This window comes from Fukomys damarensis, unplaced genomic scaffold (assembly GCF_012274545.1).
Source record: "Fukomys damarensis isolate Sample0158 unplaced genomic scaffold, DMR_v1.0_HiC HiC_scaffold_25, whole genome shotgun sequence".
Lineage (NCBI taxonomy): Eukaryota > Metazoa > Chordata > Mammalia > Rodentia > Bathyergidae > Fukomys > Fukomys damarensis.
Window position 1 is genome coordinate 18,939,760 of NW_022900937.1, and position 14,579 is coordinate 18,954,338.

At 50.6% G+C, this 14,579-nt stretch overlaps 1 long non-coding RNA gene and 1 other non-coding gene across 3 annotated transcripts; one reads left to right on the top strand and one right to left on the bottom strand.

The window, feature by feature from the left end:
• Nucleotides 1-5,401: 5,401 nt before the first annotated feature.
• Nucleotides 5,402-5,508, bottom strand: LOC117283390. The gene has a single exon (XR_004514367.1). It is a non-coding gene; the product is annotated as a U6 spliceosomal RNA (small nuclear RNA).
• A 342-nt stretch (nucleotides 5,509-5,850) lies between these two features.
• Nucleotides 5,851-10,624, top strand: LOC104875611. 2 transcript variants are annotated; one of them, XR_784122.2, is made up of 3 exons: nucleotides 5,851-5,947; nucleotides 8,288-8,361; nucleotides 10,273-10,624. It is a non-coding gene; the product is annotated as an uncharacterized LOC104875611 (long non-coding RNA). The 2 variants fall into 2 exon arrangements; XR_784121.3 differs by lacking the exon at nucleotides 5,851-5,947 and adding an exon at nucleotides 5,954-6,077.
• The last annotated feature ends 3,955 nt before the right edge of the window (nucleotides 10,625-14,579 follow it).

The following is a 14,579-nucleotide window of genomic DNA, read 5'->3' on the forward strand; positions in this document are numbered from 1 at the left end:
CGCCGCTCGCTCCCCGGGCCCCCGGCCTTGCTGCCTGCTGCGGGGCGGGGCAGTCCAAGGCCTGGCTCGGCTCCCAGTGTAAATACCGCGTCTCCCTCCTCGGTTAAACTCCAGGGACTCGGAACTCAATGGGTTAACTGGACCCAATGAGGGGAAGGGGGACGGGGAGGAGCGCGCCCACCCCTGCCCGTGCAGCCTGGGGCCCCATTGTTAATACAATGTAGCAACTTCGCTGGCGCCGGCTGCCCCCTCCCTGTCCACTTTCGAAACTTGTTCTAAGGACAAAGTGGCTATGTGCAATGGATGTAAATGTACTGAGTCTCTTGGTTCAGTGTTAAGTTCACGTTCATTTGTTTATGAGTCTAAGTTATTTTTCTTTCTTCTCCTGGACCCGCTTCCCCTCCCGTTTTGTGTTCCCTTTTGGGGGGCTTTTTTGCTTTGTTTATTTTTGTTGTTGTAACCTCTTGTTGTAACAGCACTTTAAAAGGGCGACAACTGACTCACGAGATGATGACCACCTTGAGCCTGTTTGGGGGAGACCACCCTGTATCCGTGACTTTTGTTTTTAATAAAAGAAAAATCTGTTACTTTCTGGGATTGCCAGGTGGGAGTGTGGGAGGAGAGGGGAGGGACAAGAGGGCGGAGGGCGGCGCCACAGGTGGGGCGGGGACCACTTCCGGTCACCTGGTTAGAGCTGTGCTTGCTCAGGTGGACAGCAGTCAGCACCCACCCAAGTAGAAAGCCCCCAGCTTGGGGGCCACCCCCGCTCCACACCACCACACTCCCCGGGCCCCACTTGGGGAAAAGGGGATGATTGCCTGATCCACGGTACAGCAGCTGTCTCTTCCCTCAAGCTCTTGTAGGTGCCCACACCTGCCAGGGGACGTCATCGCTCAGGTACAGAAAGACAGCACCTGGGTTCACCCCTGCTGGCTGGCCCAGCCCAGAAGCCCTGGGGCAGGGTGCAGGGCAGACCTGGGTCCGCAGGCTTGGGAAGGAAGGGGGGACTTGAAGTTGGCTCCCGCCTGCCCTGCTGCTGAGGAAAGGCAGGAGCCCAGGCCGCAATACACCGCTCCCCGAATTCCAGTCTAAGCAGACTGGACATTGAGGAACTCAGAGCAGAAAGGGAGGTGCCCAGGGGCCACCGCGCTGGGTAGGGCTCCGCCAGGCCTCTGACGCCTGCCTGGGTCGTGGTTAGTGTGGCCTCTGCTTGTCGCAGGCCTCCATCGGCCTCTGTTTCCTGTGCACCTGCCCATCGGGCCACAGATAACAGGTGTAAATTGTAGAACACTTTCATTTTTTTTTTCTTGGTGGGGCACAAAAGATGGATGGAGTAGAAAGAACGGGTATTGGGTATTGGGCTGAATTTTACCTCCTCATCTGGCTAATCAGGCGTCCTGGCGCGCCTTTTATTTTATTTTTGGGGGGGGCCTCACTTTCAGCCTCTATAAAATGACTTTCTAGCCTTTGTCCGCGGAGTCCTGGAAGTGCGCTGGGAGGTAAACTGAGCCCAGGCCGCTGTAAGACCAGCACTCCTTCCGATGGCTCTGTTCCGGGACACCCTAAACTCTCTCTGGCAGGGATCCTGGAGGCAGGCACGAGCCCCATGGCGAGGAACATTGAGTGCACTGCCCGGGCTATGTGTTGGAGGGGTGTCAGGGCCTCCGACCAAGCCGGCAGGCAGGGGGCTGGCGTCTGGGGGCGAGCTCTGGCAGGGATCCTGGAGGCAGGCACGAGCCCCATGTCTCCCTGCGAGGAACATTGAGTGCACTGCCCGGGCTACGTGTTGGAGGGGTGTCAGGGCCTCCGACCAAGCCGGCAGGCAGGGGGCTGGCGTCTGGGGGCGCGCTCCAGAGGCGGGGAAGGGGCACACCCCCCCAGCCCCGCCGCACTGTGGCAGCCAGTCCCCGACCTCCCTGTGCTTGGGCTGTGGGACCTCAAGTCCCAAGGTATTTCTAGGGCTGAATCCAGCGAGGACACGAGGAAGTATTGGGATGAAGGCTCTGGTCACACTCAGGCGTCGCCTCGATGTCTCCCGGCCAGGACTCTGCAGGCCGGACCCACCAGATCAGTTCTCCGTGGCAGCCAAAAAATGACATCCGGACAGGAAGTGACTTGAGTCTCCAGGGCGCGCCAGAGGCGAGTGGAGCTGGGACACGTGGGGGTCGGAGGGTGCACCTCATTTCTTTACCCGACGGCATAAATGCACCCCTCGAAACCCCACCTTCAGTCTCTGTAAAATGGGCCAGTGGGGACCATCCAGGCTGGCAGTTGCTTCCGTGGCCGAGGCCCAGCAGAGGAGCCTACCACATACTCCTTTCGGCTGGTTCTCCCGCAAATTCCAGAGTGGAGAAAAGCACCAGACAGCTGGGGCCCGCCAGAAGGGGCGCCCCATCTGGGCCGGAACCTCTGCGGATTCGGGGTGTAGGCGGATCCGACCCACAAAGTAGAGTCGGAAAAAACCCTCGGGCTCCGCCCCCTTTCCGAAGTGTTTGTGCCCTCCCAAATGTTAATAACCAAAGGATTGGTATGGATGTAATTATCAATAATTATACGAATTATTGCTGATTGCGGGGCTCGTAGCTATTTTAATTAGTTTACCACATTCTAATTAAGTTAAATGAAACATTAATAGGGAAAATATGCTTTAGAAAAACACCCAGGATTTTAAGTGTTTCTCGCCACAACGTTGCCACCTTGCGACGGATTTGGGGCATTACAGCTAACGCCCGAAGGCTCTGGGGAGAAGGGCTCGGGATGTCCTGGGATGTTCTTTCGCTGCAACCCCCACAGGCCCCGGGGTGTCTGCATGAGATCTGGCTCTGAAGTCCAAGGTGTGTGGTAAGGGACTTGTTAAATGAGTCCTTTCCACTTGACACCACCTTTTCTCCAGAGCTCCAGAGTCCTTTTGGGATGGCCATGTGACAGAGTCCTGATCCCCACCTGTCTGGCAAATCCAGGGTGACAGACTGAGCAGGTTGGGGATGCACTTTGGGGACATCATGTTGCTTTTTTTTTTTACTTCCCTGTGAGAAACCACTAAGTGGCTTCCAATCTCCTTTTCCTCTGGCAATGTGAGTCACCTGTCCCCAGACCACCTAGAAGACTCCCCCAACTCAAGGCACGCATGGAACCCCTGTGTTCTAATGACACTTGATTCCAGAGACTAGCTTGGGTGTGTGGGCCTGATTCTCAAGGGACGGTGTCTTAACAACTAGAGGTCACACTTTGCCCTTCCTTGTGATATCTGACACAACCCCCAGCTGAAAGGGTTCCAGCTTGACCAGTTCATGTAGGTGCTGGAGATGTCTGCAGGAAGAAATCCCCAGGTGCTTCTGGACAACCACCACAGAGAAGCAATTAAGCTCATTTGCCTAAGGTTAATTAAGCACAAGCTTACAGCTCAGAAAGGTCCCTCGTCAATAGGATTAGTTTGAGAAGCAGGTGTCAAGTAAGTCACTGTCGACCTAGAATAGGAGGACATTCTTCCTCTTCCAGCCCTGTCCCAAAGAGGGAGCTCCCTCACATTTTGCAAGATCACTAGCCACATACCTGTCCACTCAATCCCTGTTAGCCCGCTATAGAGTGTAGCCTTGATGCTTTGCAGAAACACAACTCCTGCCTTGAATTCAGAACAAGGAAGGAAGGAAGGGAGGAAGATCTTCATGCTCTTTTCATTAATTTTAGGTAATCTATGGCCCTTCCCCATCCCAAAGGTAGCAAATGTTTAGTTAAAAGCACAAACTCTGGCCAGATTGACAGAGGTCTCAACTGCTGTGCACTAGTCTTGTGACATTGGCAAGTTGTGGAAACTCTCTGAACTTTGATTTCCTCACCTATACCAGGAGGAAAATAACAGCACACAGAACGCTTTGGGCATGTAATGCTGAGAACAGCAACTTGCGGTAATATATGAGTTTGATAAGATCACAGCTTCCTCTGAGTTCATTTTCCAGCCCTGAGATTCAAGAGTCCCTTCATGGATCCCAGTCTGTGACTCTCTACTTTGGGGACCAGGAAAGGGGACACAGCAGTACCTTGTCTGGGCCAGCCCCCTCGAACCCCTGGAGACACAGTGGTAAGAATCCACAGCACCCAGGTTGGAAAGGAATCACTCAGTGCCAGTGCTCTTGTTGACTCTGTGTCTCCAAAGCAGCAAAGGACTTGCCCAAGACCACTCAGCAAGTTAGAGAAGAGCCAGGAAATGCAGCCAAGTTTTTGAATTTTCCAGGACTAGAAATTGCCTGTGGATTACCTCATTCCCATTCCAAGAGAATACCGGTGCCAAGAAGAGTGATAAGTGTCTTCGTATCCATCAGAGCATGGACTTGGACCAAGTCGTTCATCTTTATTTTACCCCATAAGACCCCCTTCCAAAAGCATAGCCAATAACATTCCTGTCTCCTGCACTGCCCTTGCTGAAGGAGGGGGAGCCATATCAACATTGGTAGTTTCTTTGTTGAGCACCCAGAAAGGAGAGCTTTGAAACTACTTATCTGATTCTTTCCCCTAAAGAACCTGGCATTCTTAGGGGAAGAATAAAAAACCAGACACAGAGCTTGTCCTCCGCGAGCTTGGAGGAGGGCTCTGTTCTTGACTTTCACCTGTAAAGGATCATTTGTCCCGAACTGGGAACTGGACGCTGCCCGGCCACCAGGAGGTACCGCTGTCCTAGGGCGACTCCCGGACTCCGCCCCTGACACCTGCCCTGCTGCGGGGGCCGGCGCCTGGGAGCCCCCGTGCGCGCTCAGGCACAAGCAAGGAGGACGCAACACTCTTCTTCTTGGGAAGAAGCTGACATTTTAGACCACATTGGCAAAGTCATCACAGGAAATCTGAACTTTGCTGAGATTCCGCTCGGCCTTCATCTCAGGAATGACGTCTGTTTTGCTTTTGAATGACCCGGGATGAGGTCTCAGGCTCACTTTCAGTTACTTACTAGTTACATAGTGTTGCCCAGGTAGCTTGAAGTCTCAAAGTCCCCTGTAAAGCGGTGACAGTGATTCCCACAGAGCAGCGCGGCCCGGAGTACGAAAGTGACTTACCGGTGGCGCCCTGAGGCGTGGTAGACGCCGGGTAAGTGTCGGGCATTATTATCTAAGGACGGTCAATATCGTCTCGAGATCCTGTTACAGTACAGTCCATGTGCGTTGTTATGTGTATGTTTCAGACCTGAAATAGATCACCTTCAGCAAAATCATTTCCTATTTGTAAAGTGCCACAATACTCAAAGGAAGCACAAGCAAGATGGAAAAGATCTCAAACAGGCCAAAGGTCAGATGCAGAAGGTGCTGTAGAATAGAACCCGCTTGGGCCCCTTTTCTCTTTATTCCGTTATCCAGGGCTTAATTGTATCAATCAAAATCTCAAAACCTGTAGTCAATGTTTATAGTGGGATGCGAAAAATATGGAACGCTTCACGAATTTGCGTGTCATCCTTGCGCAGGGGCCATGCTAATCTTCTCTGTATCGTTCCAATTTTAGTATATGTGCTGCCGAAGCGAGCACAAATGTACGTTTTTCTCACACTGTATATAAAGCCAAAATTATGGAATCTTTTACAATTATGGTGGATGATCTTGTGACTTCTAATTTCAATCTACTCTATAAATTATGATGTTTCTGTGTCGAATACTTGTATTGTTTCTAGTATCTTTGTGCTTAAGTCTTAGATCTATTTTAAAATCTAACTTCTGGGCTCTGTATATGCAAATGAAGGGAGCATGGGAAATCGGCCCTCTTTCCGCCCGACCTCTGCGCGCGCCTCTTGGCCGGCGCCCGCAGTCACGCTCGGTCACGTGGCGAGCGCTGTGCGCTCGTTGGTTCCGCGCCTGCCCGCCCAGAGGCGGCTGTGTCCGCACTCGTCTCCGAGTGCAGCGCTTGTTGCGACGGCCCTGGCTGCCGGATTCTGGGAATCAGCAGTCTGCAAACTGCCAACAAGAAGAGTGTGGGTGTCCAGTTTGCACCCTAGACTTCCACGAGTGTGAGAGGCTGGAGCGGTCTGGACAAGGTCACAACCCTTTGACCTTGTGTATACTCCAGGCCAGGCGTTTACCTAATTGGTGCCGTTCTTGCAGGTTTGCACGTTAACAAACCTGGGCGCTGGGAGGTTAAACCATCACCCCCAAAAGACCCTGCTGGGGATGGAAGAAGTGACAATTTGATTGCAAGTTTGGTTTCAAAGACTGGCCTTTTCTTCTTCCTTATAGGACTCTGAAAAGATCGGGGATCCTGTGCGTCTTAGACCCGTTCCCCAGGCTTGGCTCATTTTCTTTCTTTCCTTCCTGCCTTCATTCCTTCCATGATTACCAAGCACCAGGGCACCAGGGGGGACTGAGTGGTTGGGGAGCTTCCATGCCAGCAGAGAGCCAAGCAGGCTTGAGAAAGGCTCCTAAATGCTGGGAGGAGCTGTAAAGGACGATGACCGGTGGAAGCCACTGTGGAGATACTTAGTCCTCTACACAGTGCTTTGGCTTAGTACTTGGAGAGGTGATGCCACCCAGCGAGTAGGGTAATGCCTGGACTGGCCTTTGGGGACTTAAGTTCCCCTTGCCTGACCTGTGCGCAGGTGCAAGCCTCCCACCTTCTCATCTAGACGAGCAGTAAGCAAATGCAAACTTCAGAATGCTAATGATGGCCTTTATTGAGCGAAAAGAGCTAATTTGGGCGATGATGTTTCCCTTAGATTTACGAAAGGGAATTGCAAATAACCAAAAAGCATATTAACATTGATGGGAGATAACGCTAATCTTCAATTAGCATCCACATTTTTATTCACTTATTTGGAAGGAGAGCCTTTTCGACACAGTCTGTGCGTACATGTGTCTCGGTGACAGGTACAGCTCATGGGTTCATAACTGCCTTATTGTGGAAACCAGCAGGAAACAGACCTGGTTATTGTTCACCATTTCTGGCTACACTATTTTGAGCCAGAGTGTTTTTTGTTTTTATCTTTTTAATCTGTTTGTTTTTTGTTGGGGAGCAGAAGAGAGCTCTGAGTTCCAGTCCCCATTCCTCCTGGCCCTGTCTTTGTGACCTTGACCCCTTGCCCTAGGCCTGTCTGAGCCTCAGCAGAGTAAAGAAACGGCCCTGGAGATGATCTTTAACATCTTTCAACCTTGACAAGCTGCGGTTCTTGTAACAGGAACTAAAGGCCTTTGGGGAGAATATAATTAGCAGGATGTAAAAATCCAGTACTGTATTCGTTTTCTGTTTTAGAAGGATAAAGTGTACTAGTCGTCCTTGAGGCGTTGGTGACCCAAGGAGCAGGCCACCGGTGCTGCTGTGGACCCAGGGCCTGCTGAAACATGGGCTTGCCTTGCCCTAAAGGCCCAAGGTTGGGGGCTGCTCTGGTCCCCCCCAGGTTTATGTCCTGGAATCTTGGTCTCCTGCTGGGCAGTGTTGAGGTGGGAGGAACATTAAGGGTGGGGTCTGGTGAGAGGTGATTAGATCCTAGGGGCTCCATCCTCATGAGGAGTTCATGTTTTTAGCATAAGACTGAATTGTCGCTCATGAGGAAATGGACTGGTTACCTTGAGAGTGCGTTGTTATAAAGCAAGTTTCACTGACACGCCGTCTTGCTTCCTCTTTCACTGTATCTGTCTGTCTCTCTCCCCCTCGCACACCCCTCCTCCATCCTTCTCATCACACCCACTATGAGATGCCACCGTCCATCTGGTAACACACCACATGTCCTCTCCAAAGGCCGAACAGATGGGAATACCTGTTTTGCCTCCAAAACTTCAAGCTAAATCTTTTTTCTTTATAAAGTTCCCCCTTGGGTATTTAGTTAGAGCATCAGACTAAGAGCGTAGATGTGGCATGAAGCTGGAGGAGATCAGGTAGCACGAGGGGTCCCAGTGACAGGAGAAGCAGGGGTATTGTGGCTTTCTAGGAACTCCTGGACCCCGCAGACCTCAAAGGGACAGGCACTGAACGTAGGTTCCAGAGAGACTGGCTGGCACTGGTTGGCAGCCGTGGAGCTGCAGTGGCAGCTTGGCTCCTGTGGGCTGTTGGAGCCTTTGGTTTCTCTCCACTCTGCAGACCTGAGGTGATCTGAGTCTGGTCAGCCTTCCCTGAGTGTCCTGGGCTTCTGAACCCCAAGAGATAAGATAGGGTGCCCTAGTCCTGTTGGAGGTGGGACTTGCCACCATCCTGAGTAGGAGAGGGCAGAGCCAGCTTTAATTTGATCTTGAAGAATGACAAAATGGGTTGTTTCATAAGGAAACTTGGCAATGAAGACATGAGATGTCGGGGTTCCCTAAAAATCACAGTGTTTTCCCCACAGTGTTTCTTACTGCATTCCTTTTGGAGGAGGAGGCCTGGAATCTCCAAGCACTCTACCAGGAGAGGAGGCAGCAGGTGAGCAAAGAGAAGCAGCCAGGGTCTTCTCCATGGACCTGAGGATGAATGGTGTTGGTGTCTCCCAGAGACATTACCTGGGATTGATGCACAGAATTCCCAGGCCTGATGGAGAAGCCCTGAAGTCTCCAGACCCAGACTATGGTGGCTGAAGAGGACCTGATTTGAGGAGGAACCAGCACCCTCAAAATCTCTTTGAGCAGCTGAATTAAGTTTTGTAATTTCTCTTTTGTAGTGCACTCTCCTACCTGATTCACCTCCTTGTGGATGAATTTTTCCCATGTGAGGCTGGGAGTAGGTGGGACAGGCAAAGAGGTCCGGTGTCAAGATTCGAGGGTGGTTTGAGGGAAGAGGCTGAGGGAGCCACGACCAGCTGTTCCCTCTGAGGATTCCCCTTCCAAGCTTGGAGGTCAGGTGCACCTGGAGCTGTGCTTTTTCGTGGCCCCTGCTGTGGGCAGACCAGTTCTAATGCATTCCGGTTTGGTCCTCAAATCCTGCCCCTTCCCCAGCATGGATTTGGAGGGTGGAGTGCTGCCCAAACCACACCTCTGCTGTCCCCAGATCTCAGATTTGTGCTCTGAACTTCCTGAGTAGCTGTTTCCCCTCCTGTAGGGTGTGACTCTGTTGCCTGCTTTGCTGTGTTGTTTGGAGGTGAGATGCAACATGGGATGCAAAAGGCCCTAGCACATTAGACGAGCTAAGTGTGTAAAGTGTTTAGTATTAAAGTCCCCGGGAATCCGGAAAGGACAAGATAGGTATAAAACCCCAATACATAACCACTTCCTTAATTTTGCAACTATGTGAATAGGACAGAGTTTTTAAGTGAGAACAGTGAGGTAGATTCTCCAGTTTGGGCTCCTTTTCTTGGCTTCTACAATGCCTGTTTTTACCTGATGACTTTAATCCTTTGGGTTTGAGTTACTGAGGGCCCAGATTAAACTGCAGGTGGTGACATTGCTGGGAAGGGACAGCACCAAGACTGCTGGCTCCTGTTACTCAGCTTGGTGTGATTCCCTGCCCTTTGAGACCAGCACAGGGTCCTCTGGGGTCCTGTTTCACTTGAGTGTCTTTGAGGAATAAAAGGCCAAGGTGGAGTCTCAGCCCTGTTTTGTTGAAGGGAGAGCCTAGGCTGAGAGAGTTTGGCTGACCTGCCGAGGACACAGCTAGTCCCTGAGGACTTGCTCCCTGTCCTGACTCTGGGGGCTGACTTCCACCCTGATGGGGTAAGAGAGTACCCTGCTAGGGCTTCTGGGACACCCCAAAGGACCTCTTGCTGTGGCCTTAAACCCTGTCATGGGTGTCTGGTCGCCCTTAAGGACCCATTGCTGTGGTCCACTTTCATGAGACCCTTTGCTCTGGCCAGCCCAGGGTGGGCGTGGATACCGAAGGGCTGGAGGTACCCAGGTTGGGATGGGGATGGTGCGCTTGGTCAGTGGGTGCATGAGAGGAATTGGCCAGCCTCTCTAACCTTGGCCAGTTCCCTTGACCTCTTGCCCTGGGTCTGTTTGAGCCTCAGCAAAGTGAGGAAACAGCCCTGGAGATGATCCTGAACATCTTTCAACCTTGACATGCTGTGGTCCTTGTAACTGGGGAACAGAAGGGCTTTTCTGTATGTGTAATTTTTTTTTTTTTTTGGTACCAGGGATCGAACTCAGGACCTTGAGCTTGTGAGGCAGGCGGCAGAACCACTGAGCTAAATCCCCAGCCCAGAAGGGCTTTTCTGGAGAATGTCATTAGAAGGATGTAGTCTCTAGTCCAAGCCTGCAGTGGTTTTCAGCCAAGAGACTACATACTTTGTTTTGGCTACTCTACTGACTCCCCGGCTCACTGGAAACAAGTGTCTTCTGGTTGCTGGGCCTCAGTTTCCCCATCTCTATAATGGAAGTGATGGTTTCCCTACTTGCTTTACAGGGCTGTGAGGCCCAATGAAAAAATCTCACCAGAAACTGCTACACAAGAAAAGACAGGAACGGAGCTATAACCAGACTCCCACTGCCGCCTCAGCCTAACGGTGACTCACTCCCCTCACCTGGTGAGCAAGCCACTTGTGTGTCAGGAACAGACCTGCCGAATCGAAGCACCAAGACGAACCATCGCATCGTATTAATATTTTCACACCACTTAACTCTCATTAAAATATACTTTGCTGAATTTAATATGTGATTTCAAATGACACAACATATTAAGTGCTTAATATACTAGAAATTATGAATCTATTATAGTTGATGCCATATGAAATAATTAGACTGAATTAAACTTTAGCAGCCAAGTGAAGGAAAGACTTCAACTTATAATGTTTTTAAAGTAGCTTAAGCCGTCACAGTAATTCCCAAAATAAATGTCCAGAAATTAGGATTTTTAAATAAAAACTTCAACTCGACAGTACTTACACCGGTTAGCTCTTGTGGGCTTTGGGAATGCGGAGCATGGTCGTCCTGTGTTGGTGGTGGCCCCGGGACTCCTCCCAGGGACCAGTATCGGTTCTGGGCTTCACCTGGCTCCGCCCCCGCAGCCTGGGGAGGGGACTCCGGTGGCCTGGAGTAAGCATCCTGCTGAGGTGACAGACCGGTTGTCCTTACCTCAGATCAGCCTGTTGACAAGCTGCACATAACAACGAACTGGCTCAGTTGGTATTTATTGCATGGGTCCTTTGTGCTTGCTGTTCTGTATGCATTTTCTCATTTACTCCTTGCACGCACGGCGTCTCTGGTATAAGCTGCCATTTTCAGATAAGGAAACTGAGTGTCGCTCAGAAAGTGTCAGTGAATCCTGCAGGGCCTTAAGTTGGAATCCATAGAGCGCACCCCACATAACCACCTCTGAGCTCTTCCTCACCCTGCTCATGTGTGCACTGCTTCTGGTTTTACCATTGATTCAGTGCCCAGGCACAGCCTGCCATCTAACGGTGCCAAAACATGTATTGTTATCACACTTCTGTCATGCGGGGGGAGAGACTGTGACATTATAGTTTCTCCTTGAGCAGGGCGTGCAGTCTGGCTGACCCAGGAAGTGCTCTGTGAGTACCTGCTGTTAATTCAAAAGAAGGTGTTCACTCTCTCCCGGTTTTTTTGTTTTGTTTTGTTTTGCTTTTTGGTACCTTGCACTTGGGAAGCAGGCGTGGTGCCACTGAGCTAAATCCCTGGCCCTCTCCCAAGTATTCTGACACATTCCTTGTGTCACTTCGGTAAACAGGACAGCCTCTCCTATTTCTGGTCATAAAGAACACTGATAGCTATGTAAGGCCCATGTCTCAGCTCTTCATACCAGTATGAATGCAGGTCCTGAGAGCTGCTTGAAAAATGTAAGTTGAACTATGGAGATTGAAATATATTGTCACTGCGCTCCAAAAGTGATCTTCATAGAGGCAGGAAAATTGAGCTCAAACATGTTTATAATGAACAGAAAACATGTTTTTTTTCCCAAAGTATCAGGATGAGGTCCTTGTCTCATATAATAGGAAGCCAAATGCAGTAACAGTGGCTCTTGATGATAGAAGTTTCTTCTCTGCGTGAGACAAGTCATCTTTCAAGGTCCTGTGTGTGTCCTTTTATTCCCTAGGACAGCTACTCATGGTCCCAGATGGCTGCAGAACCCCAGATTCCACCTGTCAGGAAAGATAAGATGAGGTCCTCTGAAGACCACCTGGATGCCACCCAGCATGCAGGTAGCACACAAGGTCCCCCTGAGGTCGGTATGGTGGCGTGTGCCTTGGGAGGCTGAGACAGGAGGATCACAGGTTTGAAGTTAGTCCCTCCAAAGCCAGTGTGTCCCTCAGTGGAGGCGTCCTGGGTTCATTTCCTAGCATGAGATAAATGCATAAATGTTCCTCTTAGCTATTGCCCGTCCTTCTGCAGAGCATCAAGGAGAGGAAAGGAAAGTAATATTCAGTGACTGTGTACAGGGTTTCAGGGCCCATGCTGAACTTAGTACAAATTATCTTCTTCAATCATCAGAATCCCATGAGGGCAGCCCACCAGCAGGTCAGGTGTGATGCTTTAGATCTAGAGCCCCCACAACCGTGCACTCATGGGCGGGGCTTGGTGAATCGGGTGATTGGATTATGGAAGTTTAGCGCTGACTTGCTGTTAGGAGGGATCTGGTTGGAAGAGGAGGTCATGGGGGTGTGGCCTGGGCTGGTTTATCACCCTCCCCAGCTCCTCCTCTAGCGGAAGGAATTGGCAAGTGACAAGCCCATAGAGACGAGCTGAATGGAAGTAAAATAATATAAAAAGTTTATTTTGTCTGCAAAGGGTTGATCGCATTCAAAGAGGCAGTGCCAGTGACTGACCTCCTATTGGGTTGCAGCTCCCTCTTTGATAGAGTTTTACAGCCATGACCTCATTCCGGTGGTTACATTTTATTCCTCAGTTCACATCACAGCCACAGATAGTTCACTTTAACCCAGACATAACAGTGCCTTGCAGTTGGGGAGTTTACCTTAAGATTCGCCTAGCTATCTATTCTAGTGCACAGGAAGCGGGTGTTCAAGGTCAGGGATGAGGACAGATGTCCCACTTCATGGTCAATGCCTCCGGCATCTGTTACTTTTGAACTAAATAAACAAAGATTGCTGTTAGAGGCAGCAGAAGTCATTTTACATTTTCCTAACATTTTGTAGGTTTTTAGATGATTCACAAAAGTTCTCTCTGTCACTTCCTACAAGCTCTACTTCCGGGACGCCAGGCCCTGAGCTGTGTCTCCTCTGTGATGACCCCATGCTTGGAGCCAGCTGACAGTGGACTGAAACCTCTGAAAACTGTGAGACAAAATAAACCCCTCCCTCTTCCTCTAAGCTGTGGGTGTTGGGTCCTGCGGCCCAGAGATGGGGACAGTGACTTTGGTATCAGGGCGTGCAGCGGTGAAGACGTGACACTGGGGAGCTGGAGGGAATCGGGGTGCTTGCATGAGATGCCCAGGCCTGCCAAGGAGAAGGGATGAGCCCTGCTCACCTTGCTCTGGAGATTTACGTGACTAAAATATTTCCTTGTGGATCCAATGGCCCTGACCAAGGTGCCGTGGCCGGAAGTGTTCGTTATGCCCTTTGAAAGACGCCGTGAGTCTGGAAATTGAAGAGATTAAAAACATGTTAAAGGTCCCTTCACACGCATGCTGTCAGAGACTTGACAGGAGCCCCAGACGGCTTCTGGGAAAAGGTGCTCAACCTCAGTAGTTCTCCGAGAAATTAAAAACAACATCACAGTTAACAAGAGGTCTGGTGAGGACGGAGAGTAGTGACTCACGGCTGCGGGGAGATGGAAGCAACGCTACGGAAAGCTTCCTGTTTTCTGAAATTGGAGAGAAGCATCGCTTTGTGGCTTTGTGTGCGGGGCCTACTCCATGGAGATGGAAATGCGTGAACTCCACCCTTGAAGTCCCAACCCCAGTAAAATGAGCTGATGGGGTGTAAAGATAAGGAAGAGGAGAGAAAGGGAGAAGGCGGGGGAAAGAGCCGGGAGAGGGAGAAATGAAGAGCAGGAACAGCTGGATGGCAGAGGGACTGAGGGCTGCGGGAGTTGGACTCCGGAGAAGCAGCCTTCGCTGTGGGTCCCAGGAGATTTCTGCTCTCTGGGAAGCCACTGCCTTTCTCTGAGCGTTGTTTCTTCATCTTTGGACTGGGGACAAATGCCCCTCGCTAAGTGTTACAGGGCTCCTGCTATTTTGAATTCAAGTCTCTGCTAAGGCGTCCCCCACTGTAGGAAGCCTTCCCTGTTCACCTCCAGACAAGAGCACCTCCCAGGCTGCCCACGATGAGTGTATTCTTTACCTGTCACAACCGTGCCGCACGAAGGGGAAAAAGAAGGGAAGTACTGACACATGGCCCAACCGGACGAACTTTGAAAACCCTGCTAGTGAGCCGCAAAGACTGCAGTGTCTAATAGGTGTGAGACTCTGAATAGACTGAAAACCACTGTATTGCAGAGCTTGGGAGGGTGAGTTTTCTGATTTGTGAATTACACCTCAGTGAAGCTGCTATTTAGCAAAGAATTAATGGGAGAAAGAAAATATCACCTTCTTTCATTCTTTCTCCTTGTGATTTTACTCCATAGTGCTTAGCAATAAATATTGAGAATACTTCAGATATGTGTGTGTGTGCGTGTGTGCATGAGGAGCAGGCTTTTTGATTTGTTTACCACTGTATAACTCGGGGCTAAAACTGCCTGGCACTCGGGAGATGTTCATAAACATTAGATAACTGATGCTTCTTGGTGCCTGGCCCC